The sequence below is a fragment of the Temnothorax longispinosus genome, chromosome 2, assembly GCF_030848805.1.
Source record: "Temnothorax longispinosus isolate EJ_2023e chromosome 2, Tlon_JGU_v1, whole genome shotgun sequence".
NCBI classification, from domain to species: Eukaryota; Metazoa; Arthropoda; class Insecta; order Hymenoptera; family Formicidae; genus Temnothorax; species Temnothorax longispinosus.
In genome coordinates this window covers 22259298-22281204 of record NC_092359.1, presented here as the reverse complement: position 1 = coordinate 22281204, position 21907 = coordinate 22259298, and the positions used below count along the sequence as shown (strand labels likewise).

At 30.3% G+C, this 21907-nt stretch overlaps 1 protein-coding gene and 2 long non-coding RNA genes across 5 annotated transcripts in view; 2 read left to right on the top strand and 1 right to left on the bottom strand.

Moving 5' to 3' along the window:
• Positions 1 to 21907, top strand: part of LOC139808979 (A-type potassium channel modulatory protein KCNIP1) — a 121987-nt gene that overhangs the window by 42366 nt on the left and 57714 nt on the right. The gene's annotated exons all lie outside the window — the stretch shown is intronic.
• Positions 1 to 21907, bottom strand: part of LOC139808982 (uncharacterized) — a 54065-nt gene that overhangs the window by 4297 nt on the left and 27861 nt on the right. For 2 of the 3 annotated variants that reach the window (XR_011730996.1, XR_011730995.1), the window contains exon 4: positions 12698 to 12880. This is a non-coding gene — a long non-coding RNA (uncharacterized lncRNA). Of the gene's footprint in view, positions 1 to 9601; positions 12881 to 21907 lie in introns of those variants that run through there. The other variant, XR_011730994.1, reaches the window with a different exon arrangement.
• LOC139808983 (uncharacterized) overlaps positions 1 to 21907 on the top strand; it is a 54358-nt gene that overhangs the window by 8247 nt on the left and 24204 nt on the right. The window lies entirely within an intron of this gene.

Sequence of the window (21907 nt, the reverse complement as noted above, 5' to 3'; positions counted from 1 at the left end):
CAATAATTCGCGTGCGTATGAAGACTTTTTATCAATATATCTAATAAAATATAGATTTCGTTTATATTTTATTTGTAATTTTTATAAAAGTTTAATTTTTTTACCGCATGTATTTTGTAAATTATTTAGGAGCTAAAAATAATTTTTTTTGCAAGATATCAAAACTTTTTTCATTCATATTATAGAAGAATTTAATAACTGCAACGTCTAATAAATGAACAAAATGTCTGTATATGTATATGCTTATAATAAAGCGCAATGATTAACGAGCACGGGAAGTGCATTACGAAGATAAGATCAGTGATAGGTGATAGGCATGTGTACATATGGAAGTAAACCTACTCTCTCCGACAGCGATTTCCACAAAAGATTTCATTAAGGCATTTTCAACAGAAATCCGCAAAAGTATGATTGATTGCATGAACGCATACATTTATTGCCTAAACAAACATGCGTATATCAACGCACAGAATTCTCTTCTTTTGTTATTAGTGCATTATGAACATTATAAATAATGGATGAAAATAAGTTTTTACCGCAAAATGTTATATCGATGATGACTGTAATTAAATTGTAGCTATAATTTTCCGAGATTAATGTTGACCAACTCGATTGCCTTGAATATATGAAAAAGTGTTGTTAAAATTCAACAGTAAATATTAATTAATTGCAATTCATATGTGATATTTGGTTTGTATATTTAAAATATACACATAAAATCAGATTATTTTTTGCTGGAAATTTATTTTCTGTACGATTGTATTATACATAAATTGTTCGAGTTACATTTGTAGAACAAAAATTATTGAAATAAAAACTCTCGTCTTAATTTCACAGAGTTTTAATCCATTAATTTTAGTTCCAAACGTCAACACATTTCTGCGCACAAATAATAATGACCGTTAATAAGTCTTATTGTTAACATCGTTTTAAGATCCGAAGGGGATCGTATTTATTCATGGAATTCTCGACGGGAAAGGCATAAATTATACATTCCAGGACAAAGTTAGGAACAATAAATGAGGCGGCGTTATAAGTTTTCTGTATTTTACCGAGCGTACTTAGTACGAAGATAAGGGTCTGTTCTCTGATGAGTAAAGAAGACGGCGATAAAGCGAGGGTGGGCAACACGGAGAGAAATTTTCCTAAAGAAATATCGTTTCGGTTTAAAATCAGCAAAAATTCCAAACTATCCAAATGCACATAGGATACATTGCCGGTGATACGTTGCCGTCACGTTCGTGTATCGGAAAGGTGTTATTCAAGATACCAGGTCACACGTATTGAATCGCGACGCCTATTAATTACCGAGGCAGCCTATAAATCTTAAACTTTTTTAATGGCTGCGTAAATTTCGTACTATATATTACACGTGGTCTTGTCAATTTCGAATGGCTCTCGCGTTGAGAAGATGATGAATGGCATTTCTTTTCTCTTGCACGAAACTTTCCATAGATTTTAACGTTCCACGATCGAAAGTTTAATTAAGTATGAAACGTAATTGAAATTTCGCCTCGTGAATCTTTTGCGAATTGAATTTATCAGCTGAAATGCAGAGTTCTCTATTCTTCATTTACTTATTTGAAATGTTACTCTCTTAAAAGATTAATTCATCTAACTTTTACAAAACTACTCAGGAACATTTATTCAAAACTCTATTTAATTTTAATGACAGATATTTCCACTCTTATTTGGACATTGTAATAATTCCGAGATCGAGTATGTAATGAACATGAAAATATTTTATTGAAATTTAATGATCCATCCATCCATTCTCATATCTAAAAAAGAGATGTAAAATCGATACTCGAATCTATCGAAGTTTATTGTTGTCGCTTTTCCGCGATGCCGATTGGTTCTCTCTCTACTTTATTTGCAGCTGTCATCGTATATTTTGACTGTTGTGTGTATCAAAGAGTTAATAGTGTAATAGTAATAACATAATGTTAAAGCTAAATAGCGCGCGCGAAGCGTCTGTGGTATCTAGTTTAGTAAAAAATTATTTTCCAATTATTATATAACATATGTAGAGGACGTAAAACCACGGCAAAACTAAAACCTTGATAAGTTATAATTGAACACATTGAAAATTTTGTTTATGTTACAAAAAGTTTGAATTTTATAAAAGTTTACTAAAGCTTATTTTGTCCTACATTTAGATTTTTGTACATTTAAAACTGTATTTTTTACCATAAAATCGGTGAAATATATGATCGTTAAGAAAGAAAATACAGGTGCACATGTGAAAACTATGCGTTTTCGTAGTATTAGTATGCAAAACAAAACTTTTTTACTGTTATCATAAACGAAGAACTTTGAGTATCATAATATTTGCAAAATATTCAAATGCCATGCAAAATACTTGATTATATTGACTCGTTAGAAAGAAAGTCAGAATAGTTTAGACGACGAAAACGCTTATTAGCATATACGTGATTAAAAACAGTAATTCTAACATTATTAACTTAAAACAAAGACATTTGTGATATACAAAATAAACTTAGTTTAGAAACATATATATTGCTATTATTCTTCTATGTTATGCTAATGTTATAACTGAAACGTTGATGAAGCAGTTTTAATTAATTAAATACATACACGGAAAAAAAAGATTAGCTTACCTACTATAGAGAATTGAGTTGTAAAATAGGAACAGCTAACATTTTTTTGCAGCAAGAGCAAAAGGTTTTGCTACTATTGCTAAATTATAGCTCTCATTGTAAAAAGTATACCTCTCGCTGCAAAAAAAGGTTAGGTGTCACTAAATTTGCTACAGTAGCTAATCTTTTTGTCGTGTAATTTTATGACTGGGATGTTTTGACTCGAATGATATCTGAATTATTTCCCTGCACTTTCTATTAAGTATAATACAAAATTACAAAGAAAAATTATTAAGTCCAAAAATGACATTATTTTTTTTTGGTGAAAGTTTATAAAGTGATTATTGAGTTTTTGTGTTTGTCGCTGTTCGTATATTTTTTTCAACCAGTCCTTCTGAATGGATGTTGCTCTGAGCAAACAGCTAACAATAAGTGGAAATGCAGGAAATACGTTCGGTTTTAATGACCACGCTTTTACAGAGGTAAATGTGCAAACGTTTTTCAGTGCCTGACGAATAAATATTGGAAGGAATAATAAAGTGGAAGTTTTCACTTGCAATTCCGTATTGAAATACGTCGACACAATTACATACCCCTATTACGAGTATATCTGTTGTAACTTGTTACGTGCGTAACTTCAACTTCAACCACATTGCTTGAATCTTACCTGCTGCAATAGCTTCGGGTCGTTATTTATGGCAACACACAAAATGGCACCAGATGGTGTTTTCATTACGCCGGTAACAAACCATCATCAGCAGAACGGCGCGATAGCATACGTGTTCGAAATAAAAAATAGTCCGAGATCGTGATACTCATAAACAAACAACCGATGGCCACTGTAATCTTCGCTAATTCACTGTGGTGTTGTGTATTATACGAGAGGATGCGTTGTACACCGCGTAACACACAATTAGTATCGACAGTGGGGCACGAATGGTATTGATTTTACAGATTTATATCCGTTCTTTTGTTCACATCGACACGGTGGTCGTAAGCTGCGAGCACATGACATCAAGTAAATATCATTCGATACGAGATACGACAGTATATGAGACCTATCACAAAAAAGATTTAAAAAATGAGCTCTCCCAAAGGATTCTTTTTATTTCCACGATTATAAAGAATTAAAAAGTTAAAACGTTTTGTATTTCAGAAAATTAAATAATCTGCAAGCTGTTTTTGTAATATGAGATATGACACATGCAGCACATGAAAAATCGCATAATATAAAATATATAAAATGTGATGATATAATTTATTTTATTGAGAAAAATTGCGAAAGACGTGATAGGGTAAAAACAATCGTACAATATATTCTATATAGCATGTATATTTTTATATAATTAATTTCTACAAATTTAACTTTTAATAGTAACAAATATATTTTATTTGCTATATTATTAAAGTATTATTTAAATATGTAATTACCCTAAAAATGTAATAAACAAGTACAATTTACATAATTTTTAAATGCAAATTAGAATAATTTTATGACACGTAAAACAAATTAAGATTAGTTTGCGTTAAATGTCTTTATATTCTCTTAATACCTATCTATATATATATATTTTTTTTTAAGAAAAACTGTTATAATATCAGATTCGAATGGTCATGTCACGAATACAGCATAATGCATCTAAGGGAAAATTTCGCATATACGTTGCGAGTCGCATAACCGCGAAGCAAAACTTCGAGCAGACTTGCGCCCACGTAAATGTCGTACCGTGAATGTTGGGAATTTATGAGAAGCCGGGATGAGCCGCGTTCTCTCCAGAGCCTGGAAACGTTCTCGATTTATCGGGCTTATGGGGAATTCAAGCATCGCCAAGGTGTCGTTCTGACGTTCTACTTTCACTTCACGTATAAAATTAGCAATCAATTTTGTTTAATTGACAGAATTGAATAAATATTTTTTTCATAAAAACAATAATTAAGATTTTTATTTTAGGCGTTCTTTGTTTTGATTTTTACAAAAAAATAAAGTAAAATTTGACATTAGAATAAAATTTAATTAGAAAAATTATAATAATAATATCTAACTAGTTGTAAAAACACATCCGATCTTCAATAATTACAAATTATTGAATCGCTTTTTGTGTGTGTGCCTGTGTATTATGTTTAGCTAATATGATATTTCTACGTATAATGCGTAGTTATGCGATCGAGCATTGTGTTTAAAATTACAGATTGAATTTATTAATAAAGCTATACATTTAATTAATGCTTAAATTATTAGTACATTATTCAACGATGCGTTTCAATTTCTGTTTAGTAATATCACTCGGTACTCAATTAGAATTACAATATTAAGTTTAAATCAGAATACTATCTCTCTTATTTTTATTTTAAAGTTAATTATTTTTTAAGATCAAAATAGTTAATTATTTTTTTACGAAAATTACAACACAGTCAAACTTCTGATTCTCAATTATCTTAGAAATTGTTCAATTTGTAAAATTAATAATTTAATAATAATTAATTACTAATTAATAATTGGCAAAATAAGTGTTGAGCTTCTTCGATCGTATTAAACATATATGTTTTGCTATTTTAATTGATTTGGCAAAGGGCCAATATAAATATAAACATATAATAATATAAACATCTTTCGAAATGTATAAATTTACCAATGTAAGGGGAAACTCATTCTATTCTGCACAAACAAAATCTCAAAACAAAAAACAAGTCTTTCACACACACGTGCTTGCACAGATTCTATATAAAATTAAACTGCAGTTCTTGAGCAAATAAACTGCATTGATGTAAAAACGGCAAATGTGCGCAAAGATAATAAGTAATGTATGAATGAACGTCAAGTAATAATATTATTACGTGTAACAAAGAAAAATACATATATATTCTTTTTCAACAATCTTCTTGTAATTGGAACTAATAATATTCCTCTCAGCGCGTGAAACGGCGTGTCGTTTGCACTGTGATAATTAATTTTCTCTCTGTTTCTAGGCAACGAAAAAATGGGCTTTTAGTTCATTTCAATCAGTTCTCGCTACAGATAAAATGGGGTCGATTGCACGACTGATAGTATGATTGGATTTGCGTACCATAGAATGCAGCCGATCGATGATTGATTGGTCGATTTTTCAACAATAGATTTCATTACGGAATTGCACAAAGTCTGAAAAGAACTGAAAATATGAACCGTTAAAATATAGAGTGCATTCCCGGTAAAATAATTTAAACGACGAGTCGCTAATTGAGCTGCATTATACTGTTTCGTGATATAATCATTTATTTTTTAGCCGTATATGGAAAGAACGGTTTTATTGAAGTATCTAAAAAAAGTACCTAGATACATATCTGAAAATAATTATATTAAACTATCTCTCTAAATAATTATATGGAACACTCAAACTGATTATTTGAATGTTTTGCATAATTATCTTGATAGTCTAACATAATTATTTTCCTGAATTAGCTTAATTTTTACATATTTTAGTAAAACCGTGTATAATATTAAAACAGATATTTTCTTTACTAAACAATTTCCATAAATAAAATCCTATAATAATGATACGTAATTCCGATTCTCTACATAAATGTTTAAAATTATGTGACAAACAATCTTGTTTAGTCGTATCAAATATATGTCTCAGGTACCGCGTCAGAACTCGGTAAAGCGGGTAAAGATATTGCCGTTGACGTCGCGATACGTCAAAGTTTTTCAATTTCGTTTTCTTATTTGTGTTAAAAATATCGCAACGGGAACATACGTCTGGGAAGAAACAAACGACATCGTTACAGGGTATAGACGAGCCGGACGATACATCACTACGACGGATATGGTAGAAAAATACGCATCACATTCTCCGCCGTTATAACGACAAAGTCTGCGGAACGACGCGCGGCGGAATGAGAATTAAACATAGGGCCCCGATAAAGTGACAAGTCGGGCGACAATAATGGATCGCGGCAGGCGAGAAATGAGTCGTTGCCGTTGTCGTTCGGTTTTCTTCCGCTATTCAGCATTTGATAAAGCTCGCCCGTACACGCGACACTATACGTAACACTCCCATTTTTGTTAGCGCTGCTAACGTGCCGATGGTTATCGATAATGGATGAAACGTCACTGTTGCGCGCCACGCCGCTTGATACTACACGTCCAACGGTGCGACGGATCCGACAAAATCCAAATATTTCGCGACGAGTTTAAACCGCGGATATTTACGCGTGTTACAGCTCCGATAAATTTCGCCGATGCATCAGGATCATCAGGATTCATCTGCATGAGCTATATCTATATGAGAAAAACATTGTTCCAATATTTTTTATAATGTAGAAATTAAACTCCTTCAAAGGATATATTTTTGCATTCTCAGTGTGAGTAAAAGTTAATAACTTAAAGCTGAAGTAATCTTGATTTAGGATCAACTTTTATTTGAGTTAGATAACGAATATATATTGTTCTGCTTTTGATCTTTTGCATTCCTAAATTTTCGCTATAGTTAAATCTGTTAATCAAGACACATTTATATTCTTCTATAAATCAACATTCTTTTATCGCGTATAATACACACAGAAAGACATATCGTACATGAGAAAAACGACTATGAATTTTGATATGACAAATATCTCGCGAAAAGAGAAGAAATGTTAAATTCTTTGCTGTAAAATATACAATAGAAAGAAAACAAAGCAGTTCTAGAAAAATGCGGACTTGGCAACATGAAAGATGTATTTTAGCTAGTTTACCGCTTACATAAATTTTACGCTTATAATAAAAGATAACAACTACGTTATTTACGAGCAAAGTTTCCTACATTGTTATTAAATGAGTGCACATAGTTTTATAGCGGTAATATCATTATGCTGACAAGTCCATAATCGGATTGTATCGAGCCAATAGCATTTACGATACTCAGCAGAACAAGCTATGATAGAGAGAGAGAGAGACAGTGTATGATTCGATTTATGCGCTGCTTCTGCGTCAAATATTTGTAAGGCAAATGTTTCGTTTCATTTATAAATTCAAAAAGGCTCCACGTGTACAACTCAGAATAGTGATGTGACGACTATATTTTAGTTTTAAAATTGGCGACGTCGCTCTTTTCTGGTCTAAATCCATGTAAATTATTTTGATGTAAATTATTTTGATCAATTGCAATGCGATTAAGAATTAAAAATTTAATTTGGCATTCATAAAAGTAACTTATTTTAGAATAAATATTGGAAACTTGTTACAAGGTGTACAACAAAGTCTAAATTGTTTTTTTATCATATTTATAAAAGTATTGGAGTTAGTGACAATTGAGTTACCACAATTTTTGATAGTTTGATAACAATTAAAATTCGCACGATTTGCAATTATATTGTCTCTAACCGCGTTTCTCTACCATTTTGCGTTGACCTGAAATTTTCCTTTGAATTGGCGAGCTTTTTGCTCAGTTGAAGAAACATCAACACTGTAGACAAATGTACAAAACAAAACAGTGTCCATTTCAGTTAGTTAAATTTACTGTTAGAACAATTCTAGCCCAATGCTTAAATGTAAAGTAATAATATTTCGGAAATTGTACGAATTTTGACATATTAAATAAAATGAATTTTAATAATATACAGCGTGATTTAAAAGGTTATTAATAAACTTTTAAGGGGTGTATAGAGGAGTCAGAATAGAACATTTTCGATTGGGAACCCACATTCTCCGAAGTAATCTTGAGTATATTTTTCCAAACGTATTGCACATAAGTATTGTATTTTATCACGTTGCCTTTAAAGAGTTATTTATTTTTATAGGCGTATTTAACTTTTTTTCAAATTATATATTGTCAATTTAATAATATGAGCAGAATGGTTAACTATCATGATACGTGTGTTGAGAGTAGTTTACAGTACTGTGTAGAATGTCCTGTGCTCATTAAGAGTCCTCAAGCAATTTCGTGTGATTAACTTTGAAATTTAGCGGTTGCTCCGCTCGAAATATATATAGAAATTACGAAGTTTCTGCGGTATTCCGGGCAAGGATACCTGATAGAAATTCATCAACTCCGAAGCAGTCTATTACATTCGTCACATCATTTGCACGGGATAATTCGAAGTGTATCAGATAGCTCTATCTCTCTAGTATACATCTATTTAGGTCTGGTACTATTGCCATGCTATGCATTAGCGTAGTTCGAAAATTACTGCTTACTAGTCAATTCGTTGTGAAATAAAATTGCTTATTCGGGAACATTTCGTTTGCACAATTTGTTTATCCAATGCAAATGCACATACATGTCAATCTTTTGCGTTTCTGTTTTAACAGACATTTTTTTTTAATAAATTAATAATATATATTTAAATATATGTATATATATAATTTTATATTATTATAAAAATTAACATTTTGCGCGCTAATTTTTAAGAATCTTCTATAATCCATGTAATGATTAATTTAGAATCTTATCACACTGTTTGGCGTAATGATAAATTTAATGACAGAGAGATTTTAGAAATAAAAGTAATTGTAAATAAGAGAATAATATACATAAGTAATATATATAATATATTGGTAAGAATAATATTTTTTAATACTCACATTGTATTTTTCTTTCTTTTTCAGGTAAGTACCCCAGGCGTGAAATGCTGTCTCAAGAATACTTATGCTTTCGAAATTTCGGGCCAAAATATACGTAAAGTATAAGTACATATTTTAAGATTGCACACATAGAAATATTAATTCTATAAGAATATAACATTCTTCTCTCTAATACTTTTTGCGAGGTTATCAACGCTAAAAGCGCGCACAGATAATGTTGCATCACTCTCATCCTCAAAGCTTTCTGAGTAAACCAAAGTTCATTGAAATGATCGATAAGAATTCGTCGGCCTGGGCATTATACAGTGAACACACGATCCTATAAGTCTGTCAGAGGAATGTCTTGGCTCGATTCCAAATCCAAAATGCACCTCGTACGCTAAACCAACAAAGGCTTCACGATCGAGCCAAGATGACTGTTTTCCTTTTCCGGGCCAGCATCATTACCGGTAATAGTGAAATCGTAATGTTTCGGCGAGATATTTAAATACCTTGCATATTTGCACCGTCCAAGATATCTCAATAATGCAAATTTTCGCCTGGAATGCTCTTTAAATTAATTAAACATTCTATACGACAAATATCTTACGAATATAAGTATAATGTCTTTATCTTACAGCCGAACATAGTAATATAGATAATATAGATAAAACACAAAAAATTTTTATAAAAGTATTTGTATAAAAGTTTACATTTTAAAGAAATAACATTGTTTACTATGCAGAAATTTTTAGAAAAAGCCCTAATTAATAGGAATTTATTTTTTTCATTTGCTATTCTTTTTAAGATAAATTAAATATAATTGTTTTAAATGAAATCTTCACATATCTCAGATGATTTGTCTTCTTTATACTATTATAATATTGCATTACTATTCTCACAAAGAGTTATTTAAAGAATTACTTTAGAAACTGTAACTGGAAAATAGCGGGTTTCAACGAAGGAAAGCGAAAGCATTCAGAATTAAAGAAACACAAATTTTCTTATCTAAAGACATTTATTGCGTGAACAATAATATAAATTAGAAATTAAAAAATAGAAATAAAGTTATACAATGAAATATTATATCTAATTCTTCGATAGTTGGATTTATCTATACACTACAAATTCTTCTAAAAAAGAAATGTATAAGCGATTAATCACAAGAATATAAATATTGACAAGTAAAAATATATATGCAGCAGAAATAGTGTAGTGAGACAGATTTTATTTTTTGTTACGGATTAAAAGAGTTAGATGAAAGATAGAAATATGGCAAGTCACCCGTTAGAATAATAAGCGCATATCGAACGAATGTGCAATGTCATCAATCAAACGAGGTTTCGGCTTCGACGGACAACAACGAGAATGGCGTCATATGATCCGTAAAATCATTGATGCAGGATGGATGATCTCTTCTCATCTCATATGACGGATTGATAGGATGACTTCACTCTTTTATGTCGCATCAGTAACTTTGACGTATATCCAATTAAGTTTTTTATATTTACCATCTCATAAGAGAGCTCAAGAATTATATAACACGTTTACAACATGTAAGTAATCTGTCGGAAGCGCTTTTGAATGCATACGAGCGTTTCATCACGTTCATTAGAGAACCTCTATGCATCCGCGAGCAACTATGAGGTTGAATTGGCGTACTAGAACTTGTTTCATGCGTTTCGTAACAGCATCATACATAATTTTTAAGTAATGAGATTCTTTTACATTACAACATAAAAATAACGTTGCATTAAGCTATTTGCAAAATTATTATAAATTCCCTGTATTAGCAATTTGCAACTTTGTTTTGTGTAATTTTGTTTCCATTTGACATAATTACGTCATGTTTATAAACTTTGTTACAAGTATATAACTAGGCTAAAATAACGGCTAATAACATCAATCAGACAGATTAATATTTTTACATTATTTTATAAACTTATCTACTAAACAATAATTAATATTATGATAAAGCAACAATTTTTCTTTTGATATTTGAGACATCTTTATTGAAAAAACTGTCTTCTCTCTTTTGCTCTCTTTTAATTTATTAAAACTTACAATTAGTTGCGTAATAATATCGGTTTTATATAATGCGTGATATTTATATTTTTTCTGAAGGGCGTAACATCAGTGAAATTAATCGATAAGCTTGTACGTAACTTTATCACTGCCACTATTTTTATTCGTTCATGTTACATTTTAACAATGTAAAGATTTATCAAAAGATCTCTTCACGTCATTAATTTTTGATAATAATCTGCAATCTTTATCTCTTGCTTCTTTCGTAATTAAAGCTTGGAGTACTGGCTATTTTTGTCTCTATAAATAATGTACAACTGGATATATCAGATATCAAGACATTGATATCTTGTACATATATCTATTGTTTTGACACGTAAAATTAATTACAAATGTACACAAAACATTGTTTCATGTTTATAGAAATATAATCATTCTATTACGTTTCAGTAAATTATTTATAACTGCTTTTCAATATATTTGTTATATTAAATTTTAATTAAATATAAGCTATTAAAGCACATAAATTTATAATTATTTCAATTTTTAGTATTTAATTACTTTTATATAGGATTGAAAAAGTTTTTTATACATTAACTAAGTACATATTGAATAAAGATGTACACTTGAAGAAAATTAATAATATAATTTATAATATAATATAAATTTACTATAAATTTATTTCTAGGTATTACAGGTTGTGAGATCAGTTTATCTTGTTTGTCTTACAGCTCGCTAATCAGAGAGAACCTGAGGTGTTTATTAGAATTAAGCGTTACTGTTACATAGATGCTAACAGACGAGCGCTTAGCGCTGTATCTCTATCGTAATTAAGGAACATGTTGCGCCCAGGAAGCTCACTTCGCTAGAGATAAAATTGGCCGTGTCGCAGCATGCTGTGCCTAGCTACATGCACGCATAATATGTTCGCGTCCATGTTATCTTGTAATTTTCTAGTCTGCCTCGAGCAAAGGCATGCAAAAGCAAAAATCCGCAAGATGAAAGAATGATAACATTGGTGAATACAAGAGGCAAAAGCAGCAGAATTTTGTCTAAAAAAGAAAATGTTGCATAATCCTTCAGCCTTTTCTAATTATATCTATCTTTGTTATTTATCATCTGTCCATTATTATTTGATTTTCCAGCTATTATTTCGAGATTTGATTGTTTTTAAGTACTTCAATTTTTTTTAATGGAACAATTTACATTGTCGGATAAAGGATCTAATTTTTCTTAATTTATATGTGACTTATATTCTACATAATATTGCATTTATCTATATTTCGAGAGAAACACACATATATGCAATGCAAAAAGAGAAAGAAGAAATAAATATTAATCGCATGCTGAAAGCGTTTAGAATGGACAAAGCTTAGAAAGAAAAGCGAATGCTATATAGTAGATCCAGTCGACGGGAAAATTTATTTAAACGAAGCCGTTCTATAACGACAGCTCGACCAAAACTCGCGGTACTGCCCTTTGAATTCCCCACACCCGCGTCGACCCAACCCGACACTCGACCCATTAATTTTTCAACCAGTCAGCAATCTACCTTTCGTCACTTCCTTTTTCTTCTTCACGGCTCTCTCCATTCGTTCGTCCCTACACGAAGAGGTTTCGTCCACTCAGGATGTCCCGGAGCACCACTTAGCCGACCGCCATCGTTGCAGAAATGAATAAAATCGCACTGCCTCGATCTCATCGTTGGACATGATCGATCCGCCGCCGAATATTCCTATTCACAGCAAAAATGGTTTTAACAATCTGTTTTGTGAATCCAATTAACACAAAATATCTTATTGTGTTTGAATTTATAATTCAGTAAAAATATATTACACAATTAAAAAAATAATGCCATTCGTAAAAGGATCGTTTTCATAGCTTTTTATATTTAACTTTAGCATATTTGAGAGATATTATTTATTATATTTTGAGATATTATGTTATTACATTAAGATATTTTCTGACAATCTTCTTAATAAATATAGCGTCTATAAAAAATCTCAGACATGACACTAAAGTATTTACAAAATCTAAAAAATTTTCAAAAATCTTTTACTCCAACGTTAAAGAATGAAAAAATTATTTGAATTAGAAAAAGTATGTCACTTATAGAACATTCTGCATACTTACGATAAATAAATTTTTGCCGACAAATGCAAAAATTAGTTGATGGATAAATGCTTTACATTTTGCAGAAGTACATAAATTAATATCAACAGAAAAGACGTTAGTTATATTCAAAACGTGCTGAAAGTACTAACAGCGCGGTATTTTATTGTTTTTTTATTCGTTTTTTATCCAAGTGCACACCTTAACACAGTAGCACGTATATTATAATTAATTATATTACATGCCTACATTATTGATGATAAGCCGATGACTCATAAGTGAATTTTTTATACTATTTTAAATGTGAATTTTTTATTTACTTGACTACTCGTATTTTTACTTTACTCCTACTCCCGTACTTCGTATTTTTTCAAGCTTCCCACGAGGCTTACTTATGTGATACTTATTTTTTAGCACCACTTAACCAGTTACTATAAACATAAATTTTCAAACTAATAAAATAAAATTGTTATGCAGATAGCACGCAACTTCGAGTACTTTCATCGACACTTCGCATATTTCCATCAATTAAATATGATAAAATATTATCAAATAATTTTTATTGATGAATTAAGACGTACATAGATAGTAGGCTATAGATAATAGAGATGTAATCGTATATCAATTTAATTTTAAAGTAAAAAATACCATTTAATAGAAACGACATCTCAAAAGCATCGAAACGCATCTTCATCTACTCTTTCACTTCTTTTTTTTCCCTACTAATCGATAGTAATACTTAGCAACAACTAAACCACACTGACGGTGAACATGTTGCAATTTATTCAAAATTTTCCTTCTTCAAGCAATAGCTCATTCTCTCTTTGTCGAGTCCTTTTATTAACCTTTCTACCGATTTCTCACATTTAGGTAAATTCTATAATAGACTCAAGTTGAGATACGTACTGCGACACATAAAGGTCCTATTAGCATTAATAGCACAATACCCAACATGTCGCATAATATCTGAAGCAGCAATTTGAACATTTTTTTAACATTAAGTTAAATGTTTATATGGTTTTAATGCGTAAAGATGTGCAATTTATCTCTTATTATTATTGTCTTATAACTTAATTAAGTCTAATTTAGATTTTTCCTATTTAAAAAAAAACAATTTTAGATATTATCTACTTATTATACAATTTTTTGTTTTACTGTGTGTATAACCGGGTATATTATATTTAATAATGTTGTTTATGTTGCTCAATCTATGTTAACAAAAATTATAAATTGTTGAAAAGTAATAGATTTTTTTAACAGTATATTATTTTATAAGACATTGAAATTGTTCTTTGTCAAATGAGCTAATGTAGAATCTTCTTTTTTAAAACATGAAATCTTTAAAATAATAGAGTTTTAAGTAGCATTATGAAACATAGAATGAAGTGCAATACAGTACGGGTCCTCAATCTTTTAACAGTTCTATTATTCCTTACTTCCTCAGTTTTCGCGCATTTGTATGACAACACAAGGAGAATAATGGCATAGCATTCTCCACTATCTACAAATAATATCCGGTGAATTCGAAACGATAATCTTTCTCCAGAAAAGAGTTCCAGAGATAAAAGATGATTCATTCTCCGGGAGAATTGCAACGGGAGATAATTTAGTCAATCCGGAGGACGACGCTTTCGATTGTTCCAATCTCTAGTTTTGCTTAAATATGCCGTTGAAATGGAATTACCGATTTTATCGTACAACACGAATTCATACCAAAATAATGAATAATCAAAGATAAATTGATAGAGCTGGAGCATTGTTTTTTTATATATCTTATATAAAATATCTAGCTTAAAATATAGGACAATTTTTTATCGATCTAAACAAAGAATAGAATAGATATGAATATTAATATAATTGATATATGTCTTTGTTGCTTTAACTTTTAAATTACTCATTATACATATTTATCAAACTTAATGGAAAACTTATATTTTAAGTATTAAACACAAAATTAACAACAAAATATTTAAATATTAATCAAAATTAACATAAAACATTATTGATATTTCATACTATAATATAAACGTACATTATTGCTATCGGTTTGACATTATTTTATTCGGGAGGAGTAATAAAGTTATCAATTATTTGACACAAATACAATTTATTTATGTTTAATCAAGGAGTAATAATTCCGTTTATATTCAACAAGAGATGTTACAATATTATTTTATCAGTTTATTAATAATAATGTTTTTTATTTTTGTGTTTTTTTACGAAGTAAAGTAGCTGTGTTATTTACTATTAACTGCTTAAACGAAAAGATATGATAAAATATATAAGTTTCTTAAATGTTATAAAGAAATTGGACCATTGACCGCTCACACTTCTAACATTAATTCTTTTGTATATTATAATACAAATTATAAATATTATAATTTATAATAAATTTTTGTTAGTTATTTAGTAGTTACAGTTAGATGTCTATAATACAAAATCTCAATTAATATCTTATTATGAATTTTTGACTGCACAAAATGCGATAAACTTGAAACTTTCTAATTAACGCTATTATTTGGAGGAGTAATAACAAGTGCAAAATGAAAAATAGCTATATATAGATTATTTATTTTTTGTTCGTGTCGATTTACATGAAAAAGTCGACAAGTAAAAAAAGTAGGGTTGCGAACTAATCTTCGCCGGGAAGCTTTTTTACAGCCTTCCACTTTTCAACGGATAATCTTAAATCAGAAAGCACGAGATCTTAAGTAATCATCGTACCCTCGGCTTCTCAACTAGGCGGGAAGAAATATAGGCGAGCCGAAACATTAAATTGAAAAAAAAAAAAATCCGAGTAACCTTTGGACAATTTTCGATGAATCTATCATTTGTAAAATGTATGAAAATCTATAATCTATTTGAGATTTGTATAAGAATGCGAGCAACTTTGTTCCCATTTTCCCTTTCTCTTTGTTTCCATTTTCTATCGCAACGCGAAGATCTGTTCTCTTTCTTCTACAATGAAGAAACAAGCTGAAAGACAGAATTGAACATTTTCAAAGGCCACCGTGTTCACGATCCGATGAGAAACGAAGATTGGAGGCGCGAAAACTAGACGGAGGTAGGATTCATTTGTCGAAACCGAAAAAAGCTGGAAAAAACGAATGAGACTGATGTCCTCTCGCCAGAACGTCGATGAAAAATAGTGGAAGCATTCGTGGCGTTATGTGCAGTCGTTGTCGGACAGAAGTGACGAATTGCGATGAATCGATGCTTTTCTGATGATCATTACTCTGTTGTCAAGACAATCGCATTTTCTCAAAAGTGCTGTTTCAAAGCGTAAAACTCGCAACAATGTGTGTTTATCTCACGTTAATCGATACACGTTTAAATATGTATTTAAACTGTTACCTTATTACACCATAATAATTTAATGAATTTAAAATATATATTGATATATCATATATTGAATATCAATGAATAACATGTGATACAGCTATGTTTATTTTTATTGAGTTACTTTTTTATTTAGTTTTATAATAGTGTCTAATAGTTTTATATATTGAATATATACTACGTGGAATTTATAATTGTATCTCTCTTTCGTTGGATAAAAAAACCGATATAATTCGTAAGTAAACGGCGAAAATTCTGAGCGGATTTTCGCGGTGGTAAAGTTTGACTTTCATTCCACAGAGTTTATTGGATACGCTTTTATTACGTGTACTGTACAGCAAAAACAAATCACAGCGGTACGTGTGTATACATATTGGACAATAGTACGGAAAGGTGAATATTACGTAGACAATTTAGATTTCATTTCCTTGCATCGTGATTAAAATCTCGGTCGTTTGACTATGTAATAAACACATTATAAGATGTATGATACAACGATTCACAAAGTTGACTGGTTTGTTGATCATGAAAGTAAAATAATGGGATATGAAGAGAAGCCTCGATAAACTTACGGTCGTGCAAACAGGAAGCAAGGTTTGTCTCTTTGTAACAATTCCTGCGGGTCACATGCTAAGCAATATTTTATGTAAGACAGTTTTCAATAGTAGTATCTTGTACGAGAAATGTTGGCATTGATTCAATTATGATCGACATTTTAGGAAACAAGTGTTTTCCTGAGGGAAATTCAATAAAATAGAAACAACAAGCATTTCTTTTATTCACTTGTTTTATAGGATAAAGGACAAATTGCGTTATACATCAGAAAGACAGTAATATGTTTTGTCAACAATAAAATCTCAAAGTTAAACAATAACGCAAGCAATTATTTTTAAACGTAAATTGTAGTAACCAGAGTTATTCTTATTGAAAAAATGTTTTTAGCAAATTTTATAATAATTACTGTTGTTAATTGTATTATATTAAAAGATTTTTACTTTTGTTGAGAGCTGTGAAAACTGTTAATTAATTTAAATATCTAATGAAAACAATTTGTCATCATATACTTCAACGACTATCTCATTATTTCTATGAATATTATTTCTCATTACCAATGAATATACACACGTTGACGGATAAATAATGCAGTATACTTTAAAGCCTACTTGTCGTCTTTCCTTTTGATACACAACCCTCGCACTTTTTGCTGTTTAATCATACGAACGAATAATTTATAGCTTAAACTAGCAAATGTAGTTGCATTGTATGACAAATAGGCAACTTACACAATGTCACGATGTATAGCATCGCGAAACATACATCGCGTGCCAAGAAACTGTGTGTGATAACTTCATTTTTAATATAATTATTAATTGCGTGAGCATATTTCAAGCATGTGAACTCTTAGATAAGTTTTTCCAAGTACAAGACACGTCAAACGTCTGTCATACCGGGTCATAGTGCCATAGATTCCAATCATCCCAAATTCTGGGTCAGTGCATCAGAATGTGCACATAATTCCTGCCATTTCATGCTATTTTTATTGACTTTTGTTGATGTCTATCTTTACCTTTAAGAAAACTGCGCGCATAACTGCACGGATAAACTTGATGTGTTTGCAACCCAGGATTATCTCTTTAATACAGTATTGTACCCATCGTATATAAAACAGGCTGATGTAACTATATGGACGATCAAAGCACGCTTGGCTTATCTTCGTGAAAAATAGTTAGCTAACGCGATACTTTAAGAATTAATCGAGCGTTTATGATAGATCATTTATCAATTTCGTTCACACGCAATACTTTCAGTATACTCGATTAAATTAGATTGTTATCGTTTGAGAGATACTTTAACGAAGATAAATATCTCTTATATAATACAAAATTTAGAAATAGACAGCATATTTTGTTGTATGCATGTTATATATGCATTTACTATGTGTAATAAAATGCGTAATAAAAGAAAGATTATGGGTGAAGATTATGGGTGCTTTCCATTTACTGACACAAGTCGACACAAATGTTGTTCTGTCTTTGTTACTCACTGAATGCAAAGAAAGATAGAACGACGTTTGTGTCGACTTGTGTCAGTAAATGGAAAGCACCCTTTATGTTACGTGACGAGAATATAATCGTATTCTTTTGTCTCTATACAAGACATGTCTCTAATCTTACTACTTGGAACATGTGTACTACAACGAATTTTAAAATTAAGTTCAGAGAGATAGATTTTCATATCAATCTCGTACACGTCGATATCATACCATGCATTCTATATTGACACTCGTAATACTTGGAATCAAGGTAATGCTTTTATTATTCATGAATGGAAATATCTGTCAGTCATAAAAATTGACGCAGTAAAATCCGTTCTTCTTATGAGTTTTCCATGAAATAAATTATTAGTTAAAGAAGTTTAATTCAAGCTATATTTGATCTCACGTTATTTTAAGAAAAAGCATATGATATAACTCAAATATCTCGTGTGATACTTTAACAATTCTTGAAAAGCGATGATCAATTAATAACATTGTTAAAAATGATTTATATATTGTGTGCATTCTACTTATAAATAATGCATTTTGGTGCCGTAAAGCATCAATTAAAAAAAAAACATGTCATGAGCAGCTGTTTGGAATTTTTGGTTGTCATATTTAACTATAGACAGCAACCTCAATTTACGGACTGCTCGGTTTTGCCAAAATAAAAGTGCTCTTTGGTTGAATGCATTTCATGAAATGCATTTTGCCGGACAATTAACATGTTCACTGCATTCGGCACGCATGACCTACGTTTGACTTATCTTTTGCAAATCCAGTCTGACCTATTTATGCATTGGAGATTAAAACTCTATATAGATCAATTTCCTGTAAGCAGCAGCTGGTATATTTAGAAAACGTAATTTCCAATAAAATAAATTTGTAAACATTTTATTTATATTAGCAAAATGTAGATAAACATGTGTTAAGAACATATCTGCATCAAATTGTGTTCGTCGATTAATTTAAGTTATTGAATGTTGTTCAGTAATAATAATAAATAATCGTAAAAAAAATTCTCTTGGATAAAAAACCGATGTTTTATTACGTCAGAAAAATTTTTCGCACATGTCTATCAATTAATACGTTTACTCGAATGCGTATTGTACGATACAGTTGTTTATTCGCAAACCAATGAGACTGCAGCGTTTTGCTGGGCACGTTCATGGAATAAAATTCAATGAATCCAAAAGCCAATCGACAATGTTCAGTGTTATATTTATCGGATGATATTGCGTGGAGATCTGAAATTGCATCGTATGCGGATGACTGCTTTTCGGTCGTTCGTCCGTATAATATATTCTAATGGAAACTCAGGCGAAAACGCCAGACAAACAGGCAGCAAAATTACATCTCGTCCACCAGAATATAGAAGCGATCGTAATGAAAGGGCGTTTAACGTCGCAAATTAGTTCGTATAGATGCGAAAAGTACACAAGCGTTCAACCGTATAAATTACGTTATTCTGTATCTATAATGCATGAAGAGCGCATAGATACAGAGTATGTTGATTCATTGTCAGCTGTATTCTACATTGATGGATACTTGGATAGTGAACATACAAGAACATAAGTAGTTGTTAAAACTTAATAAATATAACGTTATCTGTATATATGATATCGTAAATCTTTTAGATTAATATTTTAAATTTTATTTTAATGCAAGAATTGCGCAATACGTAATCCTGTCTGAAATAAGCATATCTTAAATTAGCATTAAAATTCTAATTTTATAAATATTATAAAAATAATGCATAAAAATATTAAGACATGTCATCTTACATACAATATATTTTAAATATATTAAAGTTTACAGACAAAAATATAATTTTGTGAAATTTTGCGAGCATGCAACTGTCAAGTACCAGAAAAATTATTCACTCATTTAATCTTTTTTTTGCAGTCATGAGGTAAATAATTTTGCTTTCACTGAGTGCTCTACATGGGTCAAGGCGCAATTAGTTATCTCTCTAGCTTTAAAATGAATTACTCCATGTCTTCTTAGTATATTCTTGTACAGTTTATAGAATAACGACCGAATATTTTTTAATACAATAGTGAATAGATATACATAGCATTTTCTTATTTAATTGTTACTAATAATGTATTTTACGCAAAAAAAAGAAATAAGTTTCTATAAGTTGCGATGTTCATAGTTTCTTTAAACTTAAAACATAAGTCATATTATGAATATGTTTTTAAATGTTACATTCGTATCGAGAGAAGATAATATTAATAAATGAAAGTGAGCGTAATGCACTTCTAAGCCATGAAAAACTTTAAAACCAAAATATATTGGTTTTTCTTACACTTTTATTAGAGAATACTTTTAACAGAACTTCAAATATTTCTTGACAACTTTAAACTTTATAGTAAAATCTGTCAAAGCCGAATAAGCGCAAATAAAGCTATCTTACAATTAGTCAAAAGTAACAGAGTATTTTAAATAAAAATATTGTAATAAATTATATAAGTTTAACACAAACATATATATGTACAAATTAAAAGTCACAGCAAATTTTTAAAATTCTAAATAAATAATCATATCTCAGTACCTTTGTTAAAATTTAACATAAACCTTTTTAATTTATATGAACACCGTCTAGTTTAACTTACTGCATTTAATTTAAGAAAATTTATACTCTTGACTTTAGCTGCATGTACTGTTATTAGACAGAGTAGGACGAAGTAGGACGAAGTAGAACAGAGTTATATAAATGTGCAAAAAGATATAGCTATTTAGTATTTAATATAATTATATATATATATATATATATATATATATATATATATATATAATATATATCAAAAGTTAACAGCTTGCTATGCGAGAAACCTCTTTATTCCATAGGCATAGAATTTTTGTTCAGAGGACCCTTTGTAATTTATAGTAGTGGATCTTTCCTTGCCGCACTATAAATTTTATCTGTTCAGTGCTTTATGCAGAAAAGAAGGAAACTGTGACGACATCGAGAAATTTTAGTACCTACCTTCTCATCGTTACGCGAAAGCCCATTAAAATGTCCAATCCACATGTTGCTTATACCTATACATATGTTCGGGAATACTCTGACATTTTTACGTCGATTTACGAGGTGCACTTCCCCCCTAATGTCAGAAGCAGGCCACTTGCTTAAGTAGTTATCGATAATCACAAATGATCAAGGCGCTATGAAAGTTTTCGTTGTAATCATATCCGAATAATATTTTTCTATAATCCTATAACAATACATGAAATTGCGGAGTAATAAAATATCAATTATATATTAACAGA